This window comes from Lactuca serriola, chromosome 8 (genome assembly GCF_051521515.1).
Source record: "Lactuca serriola cultivar US96UC23 chromosome 8, Lser_US96UC23_V15, whole genome shotgun sequence".
NCBI lineage: Eukaryota > Viridiplantae > Streptophyta > Magnoliopsida > Asterales > Asteraceae > Lactuca > Lactuca serriola.
Window position 1 is genome coordinate 8,213,745 of NC_136415.1, and position 9,248 is coordinate 8,222,992.

Below are 9,248 nucleotides of genomic sequence, written 5' to 3' on the forward strand. Positions count from 1 at the left end.
TTCAGAAGGAAAAGAACTTTGAAAGAAGAAAAGAGGTGTGGTGCATGCAATCAACCAATCTCTAGTAAGTACCCCAAAATACCCATACAAGTTTATGTTATGATTATCAGTTTATAGAACATCATGCTAGAATAGGACTAAGGATCTAGGGATGATGCCTTATGTGCCTGTTATTTGTGCTTTTGAGCTGCATGATAGTGCTGATTAGACAGTAATAGGATAGCCTGTTTAGGTTATGCCTGAGTTTATGAGTTTGTGTTGCATGCTAGTTCAGATTCTTGCTACGTGGATATGATTGTTGAGTATGTTGTGGTTAGATTTTCCCTTGTCCGAATGTTGCTTGCTTTGTGCATTGTGGGATTCTGAGTGATGGGAGTTAGCCATTAGGTGGATACGACACGCCACATGTGATCAGGATTGAATAATCTCAAAGTGTTGGATTTGGACCTATCGCGCAGCTCTTGTTTGAGTCCAACCATTGTAGGGACGAGTCTTTTACTTGAAGGATTATGTGAGCCTCATCACATGTGATGGTATCCAGGTGATGGCTAATTGGCATCACAAGGAGACCTTCAGCAGCTGAGGACTGGTTTGAGTTGAGTCAGAGATTTCCCTAGGGTAAGCCTAGGATGAGGTAGTACTGGGAGCAGGAGTAATGGGAAAAAGGGATCTGGTGGAGTCAAAGCAATTCCTGAGGAAAGTACGGATAGATGTGGAAGGTAGTATGGGCCCGTACTACTGAAAGCAGAGGATCCGTACTCGATTCAGGAAAGGCCGAGGCAAGACCGGGAACCTGGTAGGGTATGTTTAGTCTCGCATCAGTGATGAGTATTCTGATAGTGGTTGTGGTATATTTTCAGCATGGTGACATTGCGAGAGAGACCAGCGGGCGGATCAGGCGCCGGAGAGGGATCAGGCTCGGGTTCAGGGGCCGAGCAGCTCGAGGAGCGGATGAGAGAGTTGATATCAGCAGAGGTTACGCACAGTATTCTAGCTCAGACTCCTGTGATCTTTGGCACGGTCAAGGAGCGTATACTGGAGATTTTGGAGGAGAGGCTGGGAGCCTTCCGTACCGAGATGATGGCTTTGGTGGGGGCGCGTACCTTGACATTTCGAGAGTTCAGAACCTGCGGGGCACCAGATTATCATGGGGCTAGGGACCCCATTGCTAGTAGCAGATGGTTGGCTGATGTTGCCAACGCTTTTCGTTCGAACAAGTGTCCCGAGGGGGACAAGGTCAGACTCGCTTCCTATCTTCTGAAGGACAAAGCGAGAGATTGGTGGGAGGAGATTGGTCATGCCTTGGGGGATGATGCCGCGTTGGACGCGATGACTTGGAGCGATTTCTCGGCTAGGTTCAGGGCGGAGTTTTCGCCGATTATTGAGGTGCAGCAGCTGGCACGAGAGTTTCAGGATTTGACGCAGACTACTGAGACTGTGGCGGAGATTACCGCCAAGTTCAGGGAGAGGGCTCTTCTTGTACCGCAGTATGTCGCGGATGAGGAGATGAAGAAGGATCGGTACCATGAGATGTTGAGGGATGACATCAGGGTGTTCGTGAGCAGATCCAGCTGTAAGACGCTGGAAGATATGATTTCTCGGGCAAGAGAAAGGGAAATTGATTTGGAGCAAATCCGGAAGAGGAAGCCGGATAAGGTTCAGGTGGTTGCGGGTTCGGGCAAAAGGCCCAAGGGATCGGATTCGAGATCGAGGGATCATCAGGACCACAGTCGGTGCGGAAAGTGTGGCAGGGCGCACAAGGGTGCGTGCAGGAGTGGTAACGGTGGTGAGTCTGGCTGTTTCAAGTGCGGTCGGACTGGTCATTTCAGCAGGGATTGTACTGTTACCTCCGCGCAGGGATAAGACTCGATATGATTTCATTGCAACCAGCGGGGCCACAAAAAGGCCCAGTGCCCCAGTTTGTCTTCGGCAGGACGGGTGATGGCACCCGCCCCTGCAACCTTGAGGATCACGGATGGCCGTCAGGGCCGAGTAGAGGCACCTGCAGTAGGGAGCAGGGCTTTTCAGATGACGACCTTGGAGACGCGAGCATCGCGGGACGTTGCAGGTATGCATTTCCCATTTTCAGTTCTTTTATTTGTGCATGATTATATTGTTATGGTTCTGCATCATTATCAGTATGAGTATTTTATTTTTGTGCGGTTGATTATGGTCGAGTTATATGCCATCTGCATACCTTGAATATTTGTATGGTAGTTAGGGGATGTGCTCAATTGAAGAAGGTTTCGAAGGATGCAGTAACTGTAGCATGCTTGAGAGGGACTTGGTATGTCTCACTAGATCGGGGTTGTGTAGTGTCAGAGGTGGATTGGTGAGATCCCTAGCTATGGTAAGCTTGGGTTCCTTAGCAGATTGATTTTGGGATGGTAACAAGGACTGGGTTTTCTTTTGAGTATTGAGTAGCAAGGGATAAGCAGGATCGAAGTGGGGGAGAATCCTCCGAGTGTGCCCAGAGAGGAGCACGCAGACCCGGAATGAGTGCGCGACCTCCGAGAAGAAAAGAAGTAAGTTCAGCGTTGGATGGTTTGAGGATTTAGGGTTGGGAGTTTGAGAAACTCCCCATCAGTTGTTGCGTGTGTTGGTAATGGTTAATGGGTGATTGGGAGTTTGGGTTGTGGATCGCCCGAAGGACTCGAAGGAGTCGGAATGAGGATCTTGAGAGCTAATGGCACGTGGGTGCCTTCGTATTAGCAGTCAGTGGTGGAAGTGTTTTAAGACTACGGGGCAGCCGTAGCATTCAATACCAGTCAGCAATGGATGGTGATGTAAGGCTATGGGTAAGCCGTAGCATTCCTTAGTCGCTTCGTTAGCAGAGCTGGGGCGAGGCCCTTATTTTCTAGTGATCAGATAGGGATCAGGATGGGTAGTGGATGAAAATGATAGGGAGTGGCCTGTATAGCCCTAGCGAGGTGAGACCTTGGGAGAGGCCGTTCCAGGATATAGTTGGGTGAGACCCGTGGGCGAGGCCCGTATGATATTAGCAGTGTAGACGAGACCTGGGAGCAGGGTTGCTTAACAGTATGGTTGGGTGGGACCCATGGGCGAGGCCTGTGAGTTTTAGCAGCGCAGGTGGGACCTGGTAGGGACCTTAGTGTCAAGTTAGGGGATCGGGGATCCCAGGGTTGTAGTGCCTGAATGGCAGAATTGATTGAGCAGTTATGGGTGGTCGAGGTTTCCTTAGAAGTCGCTGAGAGCGACTAGTAATGGTGTTGGGACTAGCTACCGGTGGGAGCCGGTAATCCTGATATTCATAGGTTGGTAGGTACCAGAGTGGTCTCAGTTCATCCGGAAGGCAGATGAGGAATGGCAGAAAAATCCAGTCAGTAGTAGTGCGGGAAAGCGGGTTATGGTGGAATTCAGTTAGTTGAGTCAAGGAATGCTCGACAACAAGTTATGACAAGAGAAGAGTGTCAGTAGTTACTGGCAGTGGTGACCCGTACTGCATTTAGCAGGAATAATGGAATGGTGAAGATAGGATCTTCACAGTGACTGAGGAGATAGTTGTTTTTGGTGCATCGCCTTGGAAAGGCAAGGGAATTGCGTGAGGAAAGAAGGGGTGAACCCCTATAGGTTCAATTGCGGTACTCGGAAAGTACCCGAAGGATTTTCGGTTGAGTAAGTTGTGTTTCCAGAATGTTCAAGGTTAGAGTTGACTCTAGATGATTATCCGCAAGGATTGATGCTAGTCAGAATGACCAGGAGGAAGACCAGCGAAGGTAGGCAGCTGGTGTTGGATAAATTGGTGGGGTATTGGAGGCAGATTGCAGGTGGTGGGCCATGGCAACTTCGAGGATGAAGTTTAGTTTAAGTGGGGGAGAGTTGTAACACCCAAATTTTGAAGGCCAAGAAAGGAAAGAAACTCTTAATGTTTAGGAACGACTCGGCGAGTCCAAGGAGGAACTCGGCAAGTCAGAGCGGGATCCGGGTCGAGGAGTCAGTGACCCACTCGGTGAGTTGGCCAAGGTGACTCGGTGAGTCTGGTCTGTGTGAGGAAAACCCTAATTCCGGGAGTTGTATCCTATATAAAGGGTGTTATATCCCTCCCTCAGCCCCCATATCATCCCAGAGGACCTGCGAACCCCTATAATTCGTGTGAGGTTCCATCATTGAGAGAAATAGCTTTGGAGGAAGGAAACTTTGGAGAGAAACTTGAAGATAAAGAAGGTTGCTTCAAAGGAGAGGTGTGTGCTCGAGCTACTTCAGTTTGTGTTCATCTTGGAGGTATTAAGCTGCCATTTTCCCTTCTTTGCATCTAGATCTATTTTGTGTCATGAGATTTGGGGGTTTTATGGTTGTTTGAGACCCAAATCGGGTTGGGGGCTTAGATATGTTGTTGCCACTTCAGATCTATTGTTGGGTTGGTCCATTATGTCATAAAGCATCAGGAGATGAGTAGTTGGTGAAGCCCTTGTGTCCTGAAACCAAACCCTAATGTGTTTTGAGCCTAGATCTCTTTAGTTATACGTAAAGTTTGCAACTTTACGTAGGGATTGAGTTTTGGAAGTATGGATCTATGGATTGGAGTCCCTGCATGACTCAAAAGCCCTCTGCATGTTTGGAGATCTGAATGGACTCGGCGAGTCCTTTGAGTGGACTCGGCAAGTACCATGAAGATGAGGAGGAACTCGACGAGTGGGATGAACAGCTCATCGAGTCGAATGAAGATGGGCATGAACTCGATCAGTTGGATGAACAACTCGGCGAGTTGGATGAAGATTGCCTTGTGCTCGGCGAGTCTGTTCTTAGACTCGGCGAGTCAGGTCGCGGAGTCCCAAAACCTTCGAGTTAAGACTCGAGTCAGCGAGTCGAGCAAGACTCAGTGAGTTGGACAGGACAGAAATCGGGAATCAGTAGACTCGGCGAGTCAGGGGCTGACTCGGTGAGTCATGTCGCAAATGGAAGGACCCTGAGTATGTGAACTCGGCGAGTCAGTAGGTGGACTCGGCGAGTAGGGTTGACCTGGAAGGTTGACTTTGACCAAGACTTTGACTTAGACCAGAGTTGATTTGGTTGTCTGTCGGGGATCAGTTTGTCTAAGTGTTGCATTGATATTGATAGCTCGGGGAGCAAGTAGAGCAGGAGTTCAGTCAGTGGTCGGGTAGCGGTCAAAGGGATTAGCAGCAGCAGTTCAGCAGTATCAGGTGAGTTTCCCTTTGTATGAATGGGTCTACGGCCACAATGCCGGCCCATGTAGTTATGAGTAGAAGACCTGGGGGTCAGCCCTAGGCATAGTATACTAGTATGATATTCGGACGAGGTCCAATGATAGAGGGCGGGTGCCCAAGAAAGGGTTTATGTGATAGTTTATACTTGTTGTCTGTGTGATACTTGTATGTGCCTGGTAGGGAGGTGAGTGTGGGCGAGGTCTCGTATCTCACCAATAGCAGAGTGTGGATGGTGTTCCACATCTCAGTAGCAGCAGTCCAGGGGCGAGGCCCAAGTTAGGAAAGGAGTGAGGGTGGGCTGGGCCCGTATCTCACTATCAGCGGGAGTATGGACGAGGTTCCATGACTCATCAGTAGCAGGACACGGGCATGGCCCAGAGATAGGCGAGGCCTTAGAACAAGAGCTGTTAGTATATGTTTACCTTATGTGATGTTATGTGATATGTGTATGTGCTATTATATGTTAGTGGGAGGGGCCCTGTGACATGCGAGGCCTAAGTGAAACAGATCGGTATCCAAGTGGGGCTCGAAGCCAGGCGGGGCCGTTGTAACGGGCGAGGCCCGAAGTAGGGGGCGAGGCCCCGGATAGCGGGCGTGGCCCAGTATGTGCAGTATGTGGTTATGCATGGTAGGTGGTAAGGTGGGGAACTCACTAAGCTTCGTGCTTACGGTTTCTAGTTTTGGTTTTCAGGTACTTCCGGTAGCGGAGGGAGGAGCTCGGGGTGATCGCATGGCACACACCATAGATTAGTCAGCCTGGGGATGTTTACTCTGATAATGAACATGTGTTTTGAAAACTTATACTCAGATTATGTTTTGGAATGATGTCTTTGCTTAAAGTAATGTTTTATTAAAATAAATTTTTGGTCTTGAATTTTGGGATGTTACAAATCGCCAAGGTGAAAGTTGAGTACAAGAAACCCTTGGGTCTACTCCAGCAGCCCGAGATACCCGAATGGAAATGGGAGATGATTACCATGGATTTCATCACCAAGTTACCCAAGTGTCCGAGTGGGTACGACACCATTTGGGTAATTGTCGATCGTTTGACAAAGTCCGCTCACTTCATTCCGATCAAGGAATCATTCAAGATGGAAAGGCTCACGCGAATTTACATCCAGGAGGTAGTCCGACTGCACGGTGTACCTACGTCCATTATCTCTGATCGAGATAGCAGGTTTACCTCCAGATTCTGGCAGTCTCTCCAGAAGGCTCTTGGAACCAAACTAGACATGAGCACGACTTATCATCCTCAGACCGATGGATAGAGTGAGAGAACTATCCAGACCATGGAGGACATGCTTAGAGCATGTGTTATCGATTTCGGAGAGTCGTGGGACACACATCTGCCTTTGATTGAGTTCTCGTACAACAACAGTTATCACACCAGTATCAAGGCTGCTCCGTTTGAAGCCCTCTACGGTCGCAAGTGCAGATCCCCTCTGTGCTGGGCCGAGGTAGGGTACACACAGTTAGCCAAGAGTCGAGTCCCTGACAGTGCTCTCACTGGTCCTGAAATTATCCGCGAAACCACCGAGAAGATCATCCAAATCCGAGAACGATTGAAAGCTTCATGAGATCGCCAAAAGAGTTACGCAGATAATCGTCAGAAACCTCTGGAATTCCAGGTTGGAGACCGTGTCCTATTGAAGGTCTCGCCCTGGAAAGGCATGGTACGCTTCGGAAAGCATGGGAAACTTAATCCGAGGTACATTGGACCCTTCGAGATCCTCGCCAGGATCGGTCCAGTAGCCTACAAACTTCGTTTACCTCATGAGCTCAGCAACATCCATCCCGTCTTCCATGTTTCAAATCTCAAGAAGTGCTTATCCGATGAAACCCTAGTGATTCCTTTAGATGAGATCGAAATCAATGAAAACTTGAACTTCATGGAGGATCCGATCAAAATCATGGATCGAGAGGTCAAACGTACAAAGCAAAGCCGCATCCCGATAGTAAAGGTTCGCTGGAATGCCAAGCGGGGACCGGAAATTCACTTGGGAGCGTGAAGACTCGATGAAACAGAAATATCCACACCTCTTTCCTGATCCTTGATTTGTATCTTAATTCTAAATTTCGGGACGAAATTCCCTCTAACGGGGGGATAATGTGACAACCCGAAGTTCGTTTCATCAATTGTAACCCTTTTCGTTAATATATTCGTCGTTTTCGATTCGTTTTCCGTTACGTCATTTAATTAGGTCATAATTGTGGGACTTCTATTATGACTTAATGAGTGTCTAAACATGTTTAGAACTCACATTAACACTTCATATTAATAATCGGAAACATTTTAGAATCGACCATATCGGGTTACGGTAACTCAATCGGGTGCAACCAAAAGCACCGTATAACACCGGTATCGGGTAGAATTCTGCTGTGTCCAAATCTTAGACATTATTTAAAGTAATCTAAGCTTCCATTTGAAGCTTTTGCCCTCTTTCACTACTCTCTCTCTAACCTCTCTCCTCAATCCAAATTTAAGGTCCAAAAACATAGAATTAAGGCTCCAAATCCTTGAGGTAACTTCCCTAACTTGTTATTCAACCTCCTTAGCCTTCAAATCCGAATTTAAACTTTGATTTTGGACGTCAAACATGAGTTTACGGCCAAGGAGCATGCTTGGGCCGTAAACACCTAATAAGAGGGTATTTATGCCTTTAAACCCCTCCAAACCAATTTTGGGACTTAGATACGAGTATATGGCTTACCAATTCGGACTTAGAACACCCTAAACATGGTTTTTGAGGAGTAAACATGAGTTTACTGCCCAAGAACATGCTTGGGCCGTAAACTCATCATTCATGGAGAGTAAACTCATTTTCAAGTGGTAAAAAGCCATGTAAACACACCATTAGCCTTGGAATAAATCCTAGAACCAACCAAAATTAGTTTTGGGACCTTAAACATGATAAATACCATCCTTTTGAGTGTTTACGGCCATGACTCCCCAAGAACAAGTTCTAGGGCCGTAAACTCCTTTACATAGCTTAAATGGTGCCCAAAATTCATCCCAAGGCTTGGAAAAATAGTTTGAATCACATGTGATTATCCTAGCATCACCAAATAAATTAAGGAATGGGTATAGGGGAGTTTATGGCTGTAAACTCCATGTTTACTGCCGTAAACTCCAATATATTGTCCTTAAGTGAATTCAATCCATTCCAAGGCCCTAGAATTAATCCTAGCTAATTTTCCCAAGTGTTAGCATGCCTTTTAGCACGATAAAAACCCCAAACATGAGTTCACGGCTGTGAAATCATGTGTGTGTGGTGTATAGGGCCGTAATCTCCATAAGGAGTTTACTCTTGAAGTCCCAAATCATTATCCAAGCCATATACGTCCGGTGATGTCACCTGGGTCACTCCAAACACTTGTTTTTAAGTGTTTTCGCTCATTGTAGTGTATTATCATATCTAATTAGTGGGTTATAGTCTAATTAGATACATTTGGATATTATTTCATATTACATAGGAACCTCGCGTGTTGTCAAGCCCCGAACCAACGCTTAACATCCAAACAGTCGCGTTTTATCGTCTGGTGAGTTCATACCCCTACCTTGTTTCACTGTTTTCAAGTTTTCAGGGGGAATACAAGCAAAGTACAAGGAATTAATTGTACTCAAAACTTGTTTTACATGTGTGTGTTTCATATCTCATATGCTTTTAACACTGATTATTATAACAGATAACCGTTTGAAACTTGCAGGATAATCATATACATTATTTGTGAAATTAGTTATAAACCGTTATGTTTTATATATTTCACAAATGGTTTTCCATATTTAATCAGTTAAATCATGACATTTGAACTTTGAACATAAAAGTTAGTACACTGTTTTGTCCTCGATAACACTCCATAGAGATACGCGAGTGGAGGATAATCGTATTATTACTAGTAAATTTGTTAATCCTATATAATTGGAGACACGTCCTCGGTTAACACTCCACAGAGATACGCGAGTGGAGGACCGAAACCGTAACCAGAATCTCTTAGATAAGGAGTGTTACTTGAGTGTATAGATCTATATGGGGCTGACTACCCCACACCTGGCTGGTAGCT